Genomic DNA, 17,372 nt, shown 5'->3' on the forward strand with positions numbered 1-17,372 from the left:
ATAGTGTGTGCATATTTCTCGACATTGTTGTCAAAAGGAACAATGGAATTTGCAGGAGCACACATATCCATGGCCGCAAGCTTACAATCTTATGTCTTATGCAGGCAATTTATGTCTTATCCGGGAAATTAATATGGCTAAATGTATTGTAATTTAAGGTATTTGATATGGTGTTGCCTTCGCGGGTGCGCTTGCAGGCAGGCCATATAATTAATAAAATGATTTTATTTTGGTGTTGGGGAGGAATAACCTTCCTAGTCATCCGATCAGGTTCTGGGTCGGGTGGCAGTGTCTGTTCTTATTATGGTGTGGAATATTTCTTTGATGGTTTGATTTCTTAAATTTCTTGGGAGTAATTATTTATTAGCCATAAAAATCTCAAGATACATTCAATAAATTTGTTTAACGATTTATTTTGTTGAAAGCAATCCATTTAGTTCTTCTAACATAAGTTATGATTTCTTAAACAGATACTTAAATATTTCACTCTACATCACAAAATTTCAAATCATGAATCTATGGAATTAATATTGGTGTGACATATAATGATTTTCTTTCGAAGATCAAAACTTTCTTAACACAATAATTCCACCAACATTGAGACAATTCTCTAAGTTTTATTCTGACATCATTCATTTGTAATTGTTGATAATTTATGGTTTAATTATGGTTTAAGTATTGTGATTGTTGATAAATTATGATAAAAACATATCTTATTAAACTCATAACTCACAACCATATAACAAAGTGAAAATCTAAATGAGTCACAAAATTAAAGATATAGTTTTATTATGACTCATTAATTCATTGGAAAAGTATATAATCTTTTAATCTTGGATACTGATAATCTACCCATAATTGACGATGTATAATTCTCTAAAAGATTGCACTATTGAAATGGTATACTGGTATGTTTTTTTGTAACAAATCTTTAATGCTGGTGTAACTACTCACCACCGGTTCATTTTACAACACAGTTTATATAGCACTTGATGTATTTGGATAATTGAAGTGGAAATTTGTCACCAATTAAAGTGCTCTAAAATAGTGAAATATGTTCCAATTGACAATGGATAAACTCTGATATCTTATTACCTTTAGATGATCATTGTTCACTAGCATCTGTTCATTATTTCATTGTTCAATCTAATCTAAAAACACAGAGATAACATTCCTTGAATATTGATCATACTATTCACTAATTATTTGGGTTGGATTGTTGTTCTCATTGTCCTTTAGCAATAGCACTTGCTTGGCATTTCTCTGGTCTATTATTGCAACAACACAACTCTCTCAATATGATCTTCTAATAAATTTAATTTTACACTGCCATTGCCATTCAAATTACATGTATCTGCTCATTTACTACTATATTCTCAATGGCAAATCATACAGACTTGGATTTCAGTTTAGATGTTGAGTATAATGTTACATGAGGTTTTGTGATTCAAGTTTAATTACATATAGTGGATAAATATGTCGAAAGAGAAATGGAAAGGAGAAACTTACTAATGATAGTTCATGTGATTATGGCCAACTTGGATCGTAGAGAAGAAGTATCACAACAGGTGTAAGAAATTAATAAGAAGAAACAACCGATTTTAGAACATAATGGAAGAGTTGGTATAATCATGACTTGGTACTCTAAAGGTCTCACTATAAGGTCTATCTAAGGATGATGCACATAAAGAAGAAAATATTGGCAATCAACTAATGAACTTGAAAAATCAGGGTAATAATGAAGGTTATTTTAAGGAACCTGTAAGGTATGATAAATAGAATGATTGGAGAAGATAAGTTGTGTGCATAACAACATCTATAACAATGGGAGAGCTACATTGTAAAGTTTTTCATAGGTGACTAACTATATGAATGAATTATGGATAACAAGACGTATGATCAGGAGATTTTATTATGTGATGTCTTAAAACAGGAAAAGATAAGTGGATTACACTTGGTAGCTATCTTAATGAATTTATTTATCAGGTCTTACCCAAGTTGGAAATAGTAACAACATTCCCAAGGTATATCAGTGCTATAGGAGAGGAGGAAAAACCACAATGATTGGAGGTGAGAAATTCAAGTCAATTTAATAAAATAGAATGAAGTGAAGAAACTTCCATTTTTGAAGCCAATAGACATGGAATAGTAGGAGATCAAGACAGGGAGAAAAAGAAAAATATATCTATGAATATCGGATAGGAGAAATGAAGGGATGTTCTATCAAGAAGGAAGTTCTTTTAAAGGTATTAATGAGTAGAGCTAGAAACACCATTGGTAATGGTCATAATGATGATCTACATATTTTAAAAATGTGAAGGTGTGAAGTTGCATGATGACCAAATGATAATAAACGAGGAAGATATAGGAAGGAATGTTGCTAGAAATTTTAGATGGATACCTTGAGAAGGATTGGGTACATAGTGACAAAAGAAGTGAAAGTCAATTAATAGAGATTGTACTTGACTCATTATTTCATGAGTAGGACTTTCCATAACGTTAAAAGAGGTCGTTTCCAAATTTAAGTTTCTCATGGACAATGATGGTAGTAGTGTTTCCAACTGTTTCAAAATCTAAAATAATGATACTATTTAATAAGAAAGATTATTTTCCCAAACTTGATGAAACTGAATCAAGTGGTATTGAGATACGAACTTTACGAACTCGACGAGATCAGAAAATATTTCTGTGGATGAAGTGTTGATTGTTAAATAAGTCAACATGGATTAACAAATCCTTGCAAGTAAATTAGGCATGATATAAAATTAAATCATGATGAAAAAATGTTTATATGCAATTGCATATAGCGGTATTGGAATCATTAAGCCAAAGGGTAAATGGATGTAAAATCAAAGGATTTTAATTTTGAGATAGATGATTTAAATAATGATGCTATCACTAGGAAGAATATATGACGAGAGATTAAGACTCAAGATGATGAGGCTCATGTGAAATTTAACGATGTACTTAGATGATTATACCGTTGGTGTAAATAATCAACTACCTAGTAGAAAGAAGTCGAACTGATTATTGAAAAGTAATTGACAACTTGATGAAAACATATTGACGATGTTTCATGCTATCATGGTAGGAAGATAATGATGTACATATGGTTCTTATAGTGATAAGGTATCCATACAATAGTAGCGATATGCAGAGGTATTATGATGTTATGTCAAGATATATTGACATATTCATTTACTAAGTGATGATAGGTATTTAATGTTCAATACTCATGATGGATATGATATGCATAATGTGGCATAGGAATTATGATGCTATAATATGAGGATTATTGACATGTGGTTCATTTATGAGAAGTCATGATATGTCTTTAATATAATTATGTTGATGGTATAACTGAAGCATGCGATAGTTCCGTACAAATCTATGACATGCATGAGCATGCAGTTCCTTATTATTCATAATGTTGCAATTAACAAAGATGAACGTTCTTATGATGACATGCAAGAGTTGGCATGTGGATTATTTCCTATGATACTATGATGGTATGGTTAATGCATTGGATGCATGTGGAGATGTGATGATTCACAGGACTCCACAAATGGGCCTAGAGGGCCGGTTTATTTGATGATCTCGTGTGAGCCCATACACACGAGGGAGAATAAGTAACACCATATGGGTTGGGGACAAAACTCAATCAACACTACATATGCCAGTGGTTCCTTTGTCTGGTGTATAGCTCTTGATGGATAGCTCTAGAAGAGCTATGGGACCATCTTGAGGAGGCCAAGTGCCTGATGTTCTAAGCTTGGTGCCTGTTATTGGATTGGGATGCTGAAGTCTGGAAGGGATGTAAAGGACTTCGATGCCTGGGGCTGTGCGCCTTAGTAGTTGTGAGGGGAGTGGGCCAGCCTTGCCAGATGCCCGGGGTCATTGAGTACCGGATCGGATGCCTACCTTGGGGCAGATGAGGTCTGAGTTAGGCGCAAGCCTTGGGGCCAACCTTGGACTAGGATACAGACTGGGTCAGGCTTATGCCTAGTGCCGAAAGTGGGAAAAAGGACAGAGATTCCTTGAGATTTCCCGGGGTGTTGGGGACTTTCGATGCCTGCTGGTTATACTAGTTCAGCAGAGGGTGTTGGCAACGTGAAGTAAATAAATAATAAATAATAAATAATAAAAATAATAATAATAAATAATAAATAATACAAAAATAATAATTAATAATAGAAATAATAAATAATAATAAATAAATCACTTCATAATAAACAATAAAAATAATAAATCATAAATGTTAAATAATAAATGATACTAAAAAAAATATATACAAAGAAAATAAATAAAAATAATAAAAATAAAAATAATAATAACCATACTAAAGCTCTAGATAAGAATAAATAAAACAAGAAAACTATCAAAAAAATGTAAATAAAACAAAAAAAGTTAAAAATCAAAAGAAAAGTAAAGAAATAAAACAAGAAAGAAAGTTGCATGTAGACACATGGAGTGTGTGCATGTGGTTCCCCCTTCCAATGTTTGTTCTATTTAATAGATGGTGAGGAAGATGAGAGGCATTCTTGCATTCCATCATTCCAAGATTCTATCTTTCATTCTCTTGGGAGAATGGTGTTCTAAGACTTAGGAGTCACTGGTAGTAGTACGTTGATTGAGGGCTCAGAGGTGGCTAGTTGTAGCAGAACCCCTGCACAATTGAGCCTACGGTTGGGTGGAGAGTCGTCCCCAAAACCTTGTTGCGGTAAGCCTACTTCTTCGACAGGTAAGAACTATTCTTAGTTGAATTTAATGTTAATTATAAAATTTAATTAGATATTTATTTTTGGACTGTTACAGCATCGAAACCCTCGGTGACAAGGAAACCCCAAATGCGGAAACCTTCAGCGACTTCATCATGCAGGCACTGGACGGGCTTGACCTTGAACGATGGGACCTGTTTCGAGTCTGTTGCAGAGAAGACATTTACACCTAAAGACCTGAGCACGGAACCCTCCACACTATACCTCAACAGCCAAATAGTAGATTTGGAGTAGAAAGCTCATGACCTAGAGGCTTTGAACCAGGTCATGAAGAAGAAAAATTAGCAGAAGCAAAGTGAGGTAGAGCTACTTGCAGAGGTAAAAAGACAGAAGCAACAAGTAAAAGTATGGAAGTATCGGGCTTAAAAATGCTACAGATGCCTTAATATGGTGACTAATCAGTGGAGAAGAGCCCGAGGTAAAAAGCCAAAGAGAATGAAAGCAGGAATAAGCATTGAAGTTTAGGATTAAGAGCTGGCCACTCATTTTTTGAGGATTTTTTGCAGAAGGTAAAATTTTGTGTGAGGACACACAACAACTTAGGGATGGAAGGATGTTGGTGTCCCAAATTACTCTATTTTTATGCCATTTCTATAAACATTATCCTTTGTTTTATCTCAACTTAAACCTCTCTTTCCTGTACTAGTCCAAGATAACTACCTATTCCTACATATGCTTCGTATCTTACATTAAGATTTATTAAAGTGATTTATTAATCATTTTTACATAGATTTCATGCCTATTAAGTACCTCTTCTAAATTATGTTAATTTCCTAGAAGTATTTGAGAAACTAAATGTTAATTATGAGTTAGCATGATCAGTGTAGGCAGATTCTTGTACCGCAAACGATGATTGTTCCGAGATTTCTGTGAGCCGAATCATTCCATGTAGACGTTTTGATCCATGAATCTGAGTTCGGTTTCTAATTAACTGAGGATGGATATCTGTGGCACAGAGTCAAGGATATTTTCCAAGGATGGTCTACGACTAGTGAAGTACACGTTCTATTATAATTGATGGCTGATTTTGTAATGTTTGGTTGTTAGTTCGTTCGACTGAAAGGCCTAAATAGGAAAATGACTGTAATTAGAAGGAATATGGGTAAGGACGAAAGAATGTATAAAATGTAGATTTTAGGTAGAACTAGCTAGAAATCCTTAGGCTGTAATTTCATTTTCTATGTAATTTGGTATCTCCCTTAGCTCTGGGCTAGATTCGCACTACTATGTACATTTGTTGATCAAGCAATACAAGGAACTTGCCCGGTTATTCATACGTTGTATTTAATTTATCTCTCATGCGTACTTGATTGCTGAATTGTCTCATTTCTTAAATGGGAAACGAGCTCATTGGCTAAGGCCCAACCAATCTAGCTCATTTACCCTTGTTCTTTCATCATTTGGAAAGCCTATGTGAATATTTCCCTTTGCAGTTGCGTGGTGTGAATGGATTTTATATTTACTTTTAAAGTTATGATTTAAATCTATTTCATTGTTTAGTGTGAACGAATCCGTGGCTTGGAAGTTGATTGAGTTTATTTCTTTCTTGTAATTCCTTTCTTGCATCTCTTTACTCTCAATTCTATTCTTGATTTGCTTCCACTTGGATCATGAAGGAAGTCTCTTCTTGTACCAGTGCACATAGTTTCTTGTACTTCGGTTCAATTATTCATTTCTTAGCAAATATTGTACTTCTCTTACTGATTACCATTTTAAGTTGATTCTCCAAGAAAATATATTATTAATTTCAGTAATCATCCTTAACATTAAGAGTGCATTTTTGAAGGATTTGAGAACGATTACATGAATTTATCATAGACACTTTATACTTGCATTTTATGACTTACGAAAATAGAACAGAAACATTTTAAGTGGATTTCCAAAGCTAGATGATACATGCAGATCACTTAGACTATTGCTTCGATTACTTCAAGTTGCTTTCATTTCATGAAATTTACTTCCATTGCAAGATTTAATTAATTAAATCATTTCTTTTCCGTAGATAATTTATCTCAGAATTTTGTTTGCAATTGCAATTCTTTTCAACACATTTTTCAATCTTTTCGAAAGTAAATTGGAAACTTTGGTGAAGGAAACTCTGCCTTGGTTCAAGAGTTAGTCTCTTGTCATAGAAACAGAGTGCTCTAAGCCCTAAGCTGGCTTAGAGCACCTCGACAAAGACATAAATCTTCAGTAAGGGAGGTAAAATATACTTTTACGCAGAGGCACTGTACCTGCACTAGTGCAAGAAGATTGCAATAGTACAAGAACATGCTGTTTGTGTAGAAGGAAGATTAAGAGGAAAACAAATCTCTGCAAGGGCCCAATTGTTAGACTGCTAACCATCTATCTGAAGATAAACATAACATTTCATTCCAACATTTAAGATTTCTTCTAATTGTTTGAAAACTCCTTTACTTGATTTACTTGCAAATTGTTCTTTTACATTCCAGCACTAGAATTGCTTTGGTGTCAATTACCTTTAAGATTGTTTTCTGTCTGATTCTACAAACATTTCCTTTAAGAAGTAGGATTAGGAATAAGAAAAGTTCATACCACTGCTGGCATTGCTTGTTCTTCATCTCTACATTTAAGAAACCCCCAGGTTGATAATTAAGTGTTGAGGAGTTTGCTTAAACGCAATTCCTGCACCCAATAGTAACCACTACCTTTAAATACCCCCCCTAGTAGGGGTTTGGAGGCAATGGCCCCAAAGATAAAAATAGATGAAAAATTTCCTTGTAAATATTATAATTTCATAGTCAATCTGGATTGTTCGTTAGGTGAATGTTCTAACTGTAGAGTTATGTTAATTTAAGGTTTTTTTCCTAGAAGGAAACACTCAGTTTATATGAGGGAATTGTATTGCAGTTGTGTGTTATTATTCTGAGAGAGAGAAAGAGAGAGAGGAGGCTATGTGAGAGTGAAGAGGAAATTACAGCAGATCTATTGTAGGTTATATCTCTTCATTTTCCTGGATAATATAAAAGGATGTACTGGCTGATTCTTTGTGGATGTAGCCCAAATTGGGTGAACCATGTATATCTATGTCTCTCTTGATTTTTGTGTTTATGTATTTTTGTTTTGGAAATATTTTTTGTGTCCCATTGCTCTGAAATATATAATTTTCTAACGCTTGTGACATGCAAGACGATACTCCAAGTGTGACTATTGACTCCATAATCACTCATGACCAAACAATGTCATGAAATTAAAGGGCTATATTTTGATATACAAGGCTACGTAATAAGAATTATAAAGTTAAAATAATGACTCCATTAGCCCACATATGGCTACAATAATATTGAAGATCCTCACCTCTATGCGTTCTAGTTAGACCACTCAACCAACACACTGAATGATAAGCAATTATGATACAAGGTTTCATAATCAGAGTAAAAGGATATAACTGTAAAAGTTTTATGTTGTAATAATGCATACAACAACCTATACATGGCTGAAATACGATAACCCTCCATTACACTCAGCAAAATGACCATTGGTAGTAGAAACTATGAAATTTTTTGTAGCCATGATCACCATCATGGAATAACTATCATCAAACTGGAAATTGTACACACAATCCTCACAAATCTAATCACACAATCCCTTCCAATAGAAATATATGGAAACACTAGCAAACCACATCAACAATAGTTAGAAGCATTAAGCTAACATCACAAGGCTCATTAAATCAATAGTAACAACTCTTCATCAACACATAGCAATGACCAACAATATATCATTAACCATCCTCTTGCAATCAATCACATATAATATATCCATTTGTATACTGATAAAAAATGACAACATAAACTCCATTTGTGAAGAGAATGCAACAAATGCAACCAAAATCCAACAACAAAAACCATGCAACCATGCTTCTGTAGCACAACCTCCAGACATAAAAAAGTGACAACTTAATCCTTTGTGACTGTCGGCACCATTAAATAATTTTTCAGTACAAACCTTACCCACATTATCTTCATATAAAATACACATCAGTAGGTACAATAGTATTTAGAAATAGAAAGCACAAACCTTGTATTTGGAAAGCATGTCAGTAGGTAGCAAAAACTCAACAATACCCTTCATCATCAGCATGTACACATACATTAGCAAACGCAGCACTTCCAAAATCTTGTAGTAGTAATCTTCAATGTACAATCCTCATAAGAAAGTTTCAAACCCTAGGAAACTCAATGCTTAGACCTTGAATCAAATTTGCATGACATGATGGTAACAAACATGATCAGGTGCTCAATTTTATGCTCAAAAATCAAAGTGTCAGAATTTTTCAAACTCAGCTTCAAATTGAAGAGCTCGTCATTCTAAATCCAATGGTGTGAATGACACTCAAATATGAGACCATATGTAGAAGTTAGGGCAAGTCAAAGTTCAGGTTTAACTTGGACACGTGTCAGGATTGTATGACATTGCAAAGGTCCAAACGAATGGGGAAGTGCCAAGTGGTAGGTTGCCATTGGGTCTCACATGTCACATATCAGGCAAAAATAGAGGATGCAGGTTAAGAATCGGCCCCAACACAGATATAACTAGATACAGATAGCACCCAAGGATCAAGAAAAAACCACTTTTACATGTCCATGGGGTACGTTTGCTTACCAAGTGCTTCCCTTTAGGCTATTTAATGCCCCGCTACCTTTCAAAGGGCAGTCTTGGCTATTTTTACTAACCTTGAGTGAATAGAAATATATATGGATGAATTCTCTGTCTTTGGTGATTCATTCAGGAAGCCCTCAAGAATCTAGAAAAAGTGCCTCTTCACTGCCAAGAAGCTCATCTTTCCTTGAGTGAAAAGAAATGAAGATTAATGTGCAAGGCGGGGGTGGTTCTTGGCCATATTATTTCTGACAAAGGTATCTAGGTTGACCCTGCAAAAATAGAAGTCATTTTGAGTCTCCCTATACCCAAAACTCAAAGGGAAGTGAGAGGTTTTCTAGGACATGCAGGCTACTATAGGAGATTCATTGAGAATTTCTCAAGGATAGCTACCCCACTTTTCTGACTTTTGGCTAAGGATAATGAGTTTACTTGGTCCACAGCTTGCCAACAGTCCTTTGAGACATTGAAGGAAAAATTAGTCCAGGCACCAGTTTTTAGAGGACCAAACTGGCCCCTGCCATTTCATATTTCCTCTAATGCCTCAGATATTGCTATTAGTGCTGATTTAGGACAAGAAGAAGACAAAAAATCTTATGCTATTTATTTCTTTAGTAAAAACTTATCACCCGCTGAACTCAATTATACAGTTACCGAAAAAGAGTTTTTAGCTGTAATTTTTTCCATTAATAAATTCAGACATTGTTATAGACTTTTTTGTGCCTTACAGCATTGAGCATGAAATGTCCATAATCTAAGGGATCCAAAGTCCCTAAACATGTTGTTCCTACCCCTAGAGGAACAAGGCTAACAAACCACAGCAATTCACAGAAGTTCTCCCCCAGAAACTGCTCAAAAACAAGTCAATTCAGGATCATTTCAGTGGCTCCACTAGCTGTTTGCGCTGAATGTCAAAGCCAACACTAGCTACCTGCGCTGAATGAGAGTGGACATGTGGCAAGTTCATTTCTCAAGGTGTCAAAACCCAGGAAGCTTCCAAAATGACACTTGCCTCAAGGAATTCGACTGGTGATGAGTAAGAGGTTCCAAATCTCCAAGTGGAAGCAAGAACCTCCAAGTGGAATCAAGAACTGACAGAGGGAGAGGACACTAGTCAGATCTCAAGCTGACTCATCCTCTCTCCAAGCATCTATATATGGATCTCTCCTCCATGAGATCTAGGGGGCTGGAATTGTGTTATTGCAAAGAATTGTTGTTGGTTTGAGATTGGAATCATTGGGTGCTTAATGCTTTGAAGGGGGTGAAGATAGGAATTCCATTTGCTGGGAAGGAGATGCTGGATTGGAGCCCTCTGGGTTGTATCTCTTCCTGAACCTTGTTATTCATCAATAAAGCTATCTTGGTTTCTCCTATATACTGATGTATTTTTTATGTATGATTGCATTAGTGTATTTGGTTTATTTCTAATCATGAACTAGTTATGAATGTGAATATCTGTCTTTGTGTAGTGTTCTTCTCTTGTCGCAAGTAGCTGTTCTCTTGTGATCTTGCAGGAACCCGTTGAAGCTGGACAAGCAAGAAGGCAAGTAGCTGTTCTCTTGTGATCTTGCATGAACCTGTTGAAATTGGGCGAGCGAGAAGGCAAGTAGCTGTGAACTCCCAAAGAGAAGAGAGACCGGATCGAGGGACAAACGGAAGACACCGGTAAGTCTATTTATCTCTCTTCTTTCACATTTCATAAAGGAAGAAACCAGAATAGCTGTCCTTGTTTGTTGCTAAGGCACTGTCACACCTTAGGTGGATAGGATCGTCCTGCATAGGTATTTTTCCCCACAACAAATTGGCGACTCCGCTAGGGAGATCTGTTTAGTCATTTTATTTGTGTTTCTATCATTGTTTGTTTCATAGACTGGACAGCAACGATCGAACTGCATTTGCTATTCCCGGATGCAAAGTAGACAGTTGTTGCTTTGATCCAATCACTGGACTTGTCTATGATCTGAACAATGGACTCACAAATGATTTGATGATCCTTTGAGATAGATCTTAGTACTCCCTCAAAGCATCCCTCTGATTGTACCTTGCTTGTTGCTTTTATTTGGCCTAAAACAGTGAATTAAATAGCAATCTGTGACCCAGAACCCAGTGAGAAACGAGAGTTTCTCCTTCAGCGTAGACCCAGTGAAGGGATTCTGCATTTCAACGCAGGTCCCGTGAAGGCTACCTGCGCTGAATGTCAAAACCCCTGTGTTGAGGTTGCACTGAACCAGTTTGCCCCTGTGCAGCTGGGGTTCTCTGCTCTGTTTTGCCTTGTTTTGATCTCTGATTTTTGCAGCCTGTAACCAGCATAGGTACCAGTCTGATAACTCCTTTTCTCTGCTTAAATTCCGCCTCCTTTTGTACAAAAAGACTGTGATTGTTTTTATGTGTTTGTGGCATCATTTACAGTTTTCCTTTGCATGAGTGAAATAATCATCCTGTAGCCCTTGATTCAGATCTGTTGATTGTGATCTTAGAAGAGAGTTCATTGGCTGTTTGCATTGGATTATACATTTGCTTTTGCTTATTGGTTTGAGTTTGTCTCTTTTAAGTGTCGAAACAAGTGTTCATTTCGGAAATCGTTAAGTGTTGTAATCTCTTCTACCCTCTCTGATTTCGAGAAAGTAAACTTGTTTGTATTTGTCATTTAAAAGCAAATTCAAAGTTGTACAAAAAGCTTTCGTTCGTAGGCATCAATACTAAGAAAGCAAAAAACAAACACCTGCATTGTGCATTTGCATTTTGATAGTTTGCATGATTGATTTAGGAAAAGTGCATTAGAGTGTGCTGATTGCTCTTTGAGAAAAGATGGTGTCTTTCTTTTCCCTTAGTAGCTAGGATTTTCAAAGTTGAAAAGATATAAAGCTTGCTTATCATCTTTAGACTGCATTTAGGAATTGTATCATACATCTCGTGGTGAACCTTGAAAGGCAAACTTCTTATCAAAAAATACAACCTAAAATAAATTGAATGAACTTAAAAACGCTTTGCAACATAACGCACAACATAGAGGTCTAGGCTAGAGACGTGTTCCGACGTCGTAAAGCCTGGTGACTGTCGATCTCGTTGATGGTAGGTGATTCCTCCTGAGGGACGATAGCGCCAGTACGGATTGTGCTCCCACGTACCGTCGCGTATATATTGGGAGACCCCTATAGGCATAAAACCTTTATCCTTAGGAAGCCGTGTCGGCCGCCCTACTGATCGCAATGCACTGAACACAGCATTCAGGAAGATCGACTGCCCGTACCCTGAAAAGTATTCTGCGGTTTTACGAAAAGTTTGGCACACCCTCTCCCTAGAACTCCAGAGCAGTTCCTTTTGGTCTTTTTCAGACTCTATAACGGAAAAATTCCATCCGAGCATTTGTCACTTCGGGCTCGTTAAAACATCGAAGGAGACTAGAGTCATCTTTAGCTTTTTCTCGACTCTTTAAAATTGAAAAAGCAAGTTGTGTCTAAAGCGTCGTTAAAATTTATTTTAAACGGAACAATCACCCTTATTCCTGCGTTGATCTTTAGGTTGAAAAAATGGAGCACACCAACCAAGGAATTCCCCTTGGTGGAAATCCTAGTCCCTTCTCCTCTTGGGGAGATGTTGGTGCGCCCCATATGGCCACATTGTCGCTTCCAGGACTGACAATTGGCCTGCCGGTCTGGCTCTTTTCAACCAATGTCGTTCAAACTACCACTATTCCTGAGCAGTCGAGTCAACAGTTAGACCAGACCAGAGTTTCCCACCAGCCTTCTACTTCATCTAATTCTTCCCCTCCTCCTTCCTCTTCGCTTGACGGAACTGGTAAAACAAAAAACCAAGTTCCTAAGGAGAAGAAGGAAAAGAAGAAGAAAGAGAAGAAGAAGAAGGAGCCAAAAACGACTGGGGGCAAACAAGTGTCGTCTGACAAAAATCCACACACAGCACTGACCAGGTCTAAATTGCCATGTGTCATATGCAAGGGAGACCACTTCCACAGAGATTGTCCCTGCATCCCTCGGATACTAAGGGACTGGTCTCCCCGTTTGCACAATTCGGTAGCGTCGACCTCTGATAGCCATGTTGACAGCTCACCGTCGACTAGTGAAAGTGAAGTCCCAGGACAGAGAGGGAAAGCTAGATTTCCCTGCAAGCTGTGTGAAGGTGACCATGCCATCCACCGTTGTCCCTTCTTAGACGAGGCTAAAAGAGTTCTGGAAGATCGCCTGATTCTACGAGCGCAACTTCCTCCTGGATATCAAAAACTCCTGCCAAGTCCTTCACTAGTTGAGAACCGGGTTGGCCCGCTCAGGTGGTCAGCCGCAGCACCTATCATTGAAGATGAACCGTCTGGATCCATGCCTAATGAAAGTCAAAAGGTTGAGACGGCAGTTGACCCGGTTTTGCCTTCAGAGGCTCTATCTTCGAATGGTACCATCACAGAGGAGAATAAAGACGACACTGTCCAAATTCTCTTCATCAACACAGACTCCGACGAACAAGGGGGCAATTTGCCCATTCCTTTATCATAGGAAGGAACTTCATCAGAGTCATATCCGGCCGTCTATTCGGTCCCACCACCAAGCAACCTAGTTGTCTCGTTCGACTGGAACCAACTAGGCAGACCCCAGTTGCCAGCAGGCATACCATTCAGAATTATCGTTCAAATATACAGAATGGTAATGGCTGGCACTATCATTGATGAGGGGGCATCTGTGAGTATCCTTTCCTCTATTGCTTGGAAAGCGCTTGGTTCGCCAGTGCTTTTGCCTGAAATGAGAAATCTATCAGGCTTTGATAAAGGAACCAGTCGACCTTTAGGGATCCTCCCCAATGTGCCCATAACATTGAAAGAGAAGACCGTTCAAATGAACGTGATGGTCATTCAAGGACCCTTGGATTATAACCTACTCCTTGGACGAGACTATATATATTGCATGGGAGCCATCGTCTCCTCACTCTTTAGAGTAATGTGTTTTCCGCATGAAGGAAGAGTGGTCAAGCTCGTGGACCAACTTTTGTTTCCCGGATCACGCATCGCAAATAGTCATGTACCATCCCTAAATGGTCTCTTCACGCAAGAAGTGTCTCAACCCACGGTCCATCCTCCTGATGAGCGCGAGTAATCCGGGAGGATATGACTGGACCCCAGGGGGCATGCGTCCTGGTCTGCTTCGGCAGGAAAACTTTGGGTATAAGGTAGGTTTCCGTGGGAGAATATGACTAGTTCGTACCCCGTCCATGGTTGGAAGAGGGGTTGTTCTAGAATAAGATTCTTTTGTTAAAGTTATGTGAGAGGGCGGGCGTCGTCACTCACCTTTGTTTATCTCGGTAGACACCGCCGAGGAAGTGTTTTGTTGAAAGAATAACAGGACAATCTTTGGGTAACCTGAAAGAGGTAGGCCTCTCCCGGTAAAACAAATGTTTTATCTGCAAATTGAGGGGTAACCTTGAAATCGTACTTTATACCTGGGGGCATGCAAACCTTTTGGAGTGCAAGCAAGGGGCGGCTATTTATTTTTTAAATTTTTAGGTCCTCCCTTTAAACCTGTAGGTCTAACCCTTTAAACTCATAGGATTAGTCGTTTCCGAACTTGCGTAACGAAAGGATGCGGGGCATAGCTTTGTAAGATGAAGCTCCATAAAAAATAGAATCTTAATGAGACATTCTTATCATATGACTGGGTAATCGAGCAGTTTTAGCACAAAGTTCATGCTCGTTAAAAAATAAACGCAAGATCCGAGCAGTTTTAGCGCATAGTTCATGCTCGTTAAAAAATAAACATAAGATCGAGCAAATGTTTCCACCCGCATTTAAGCTCGTTAAAAAAATGAACTATCCCGGTAAATGACCGCAGTGAATGTAATATCATCAGCCATTAAAGCCTTGGTCGTGTTTGCACCATCACCTCCACTTTTCATTTGGCCGATCGTTCACCTCCATATGTTTGTTTACCCATTTTGAGGAACAGCTGCGAAGAGTGATTTCACTAGCCATCCTTGTGACACTGCCGTGATTGGAAAATTCCAGCCTGTACCTGGAATCAGCTGCTAACACTGTTTATCACTCGTTCCTCAAAAGACGAGTCTTCTTTAAGCTCTTTTCATTTGACTTGTAAAATATGAAAAGATTGTCGAGTTTTGGCCTCCCAGCTCGTTAAAGCGACTGGAAGAGCTATCCCTCCTCTAGATTTTAATCTTTTTGGACCTGAGGGATTATTGCACAAAAAGATCGAGCGCTTGTTTTATTCGGCTCGTTAAAACTATCGAAAACTCATCCCTTCTGTATTGTTTTATACTTTTCGGACTTAAGGGATTAGATGACGAAAAAGGACTTTTGGAGTTAACTTTACGTACCTTTTCAGACTCTCTAAAAATGAAAAGGACTGAGATATCCTTGTCGTTAGACTCGTTAAAATCATTAAATAGCGACAAACTTGTCTTTAGACGAGAACGAGTTTCACTATCGCTAGGCTCGTTAAAACATAGCGATGGGCTTGCCCGAAGGGCAGGTTATAGAAAAATCATATGTTATCCTCCTCAAGCTTGACAAAAATAAAGAGGTACTGGTCAGCAATGACTGGGGAAAAATTGGGAGAAACTAAAGAAAACTTTGATGGTAGCAAGTCGCTCTTGAACATGACACTTTTCCTCCGTACCACAATCGGGTTGGGTTGTTTCATTCACCGGTCACATCCATGGTCTCGCCATACCATCCACATTTGGGGTAATTCTACCAATCCATCGCATCAGTGTCGCCATATGTTCAAGAGAAGTCGTTCAGAAAAGTCAACTGTGTCCCATCCACTGCCGTACATTATCCTTCATCCTTTCATGACCGCCACCCTGAATCATATGTCACAGATCGTTTTCACCTCCATTAAAATCATTAGCTCCGTTCCGTGTCACTGATGTGGGATTCATTAAGGCCCTCCTCTGATGGATCGCTTCTTGTCGACATCAGCTCATTATCCAAGAAGTTGATCTAGGAACAGCCCCTTCAGTACTTTGAAGCTTGCATGCCTCAATGGCAAGTTTCTCACTTCCGCGGCAGGTATACGTCAATGACCTTCGACCGAAAGATTTTGCGTGGTGTTCGACGCCAAGTCCTTTATTCACACCACGTGAATTGTACTGCAGGACCTTGAGGGTCATTATCATTATCGGTGATTCCTCTCGCGCTTGTTAACGGTTTACATCATTGACCAATAATCAAGCGATGTCTTTCCATGTTCGACTTCAGAACATTTCTCACATGGATCGACTTGTACTTAGAGTGAAGATCGAACGAGTTTGAAGACCCCAGATCTAGTTTCATCCATCCGGGCTGCGATATATATTCAGGAAAGATAAAGACATTGACATGTACATCATTGCAGCAAATAATCATCCTACTCAAAGGATGATAATTTCATCAAAATTATCAGTCTACCATCAAACGATTGTCTGTTCTATGTACAGAAAAATGGATTTATAAAGCTGAGCATGGGAATGCCCGCCTCAGCTAGATCATGAAAGTAGTATGAAAAATAATGTATTGTATTGTATCTTATTACAGGTCTCCTCCCAGCATTGGATGAACTTCGGATCCCCCTGATAAAGCATTTCACCTGATAAACAGCCTCATACTTTAGGGGGCAACTGTTATAGACATTTTTGTGCCTTACAGCATTGAGCATGAAATGTCCATAATCTAAGGGATCCAAAGTCCCTAAACATGTTGTTCCTACCCCTAGAGGAACAAGGCTAACAAACCACAGCAATTCACAGAAGTTCTCCACCAGAAACTGCTCAAAACAAGTCAATTCAGGATCATTTCAGTGGCTCCACTAGCTGTTTGCGCTGAATGTCAAAGCCAACACTGGCTACCTTCGTTGAATGTCAAAGGGAACACTGGCTACCTACGTTGAACAAGAGTGGACATGTGGCAAGTTCATTTCTCAAGGTGTCAAAACCCAGGAAGCTTCCAAAATGACACTTGCCTCAGGGAATTCGATT

The sequence above is a fragment of the Pinus tabuliformis genome, chromosome X (genome assembly GCF_031772625.1).
Source record: "Pinus tabuliformis cultivar Carrire ecotype Pingquan chromosome X, CPIR1, whole genome shotgun sequence".
In the NCBI taxonomy this organism is placed as follows: domain Eukaryota; kingdom Viridiplantae; phylum Streptophyta; class Pinopsida; order Pinales; family Pinaceae; genus Pinus; species Pinus tabuliformis.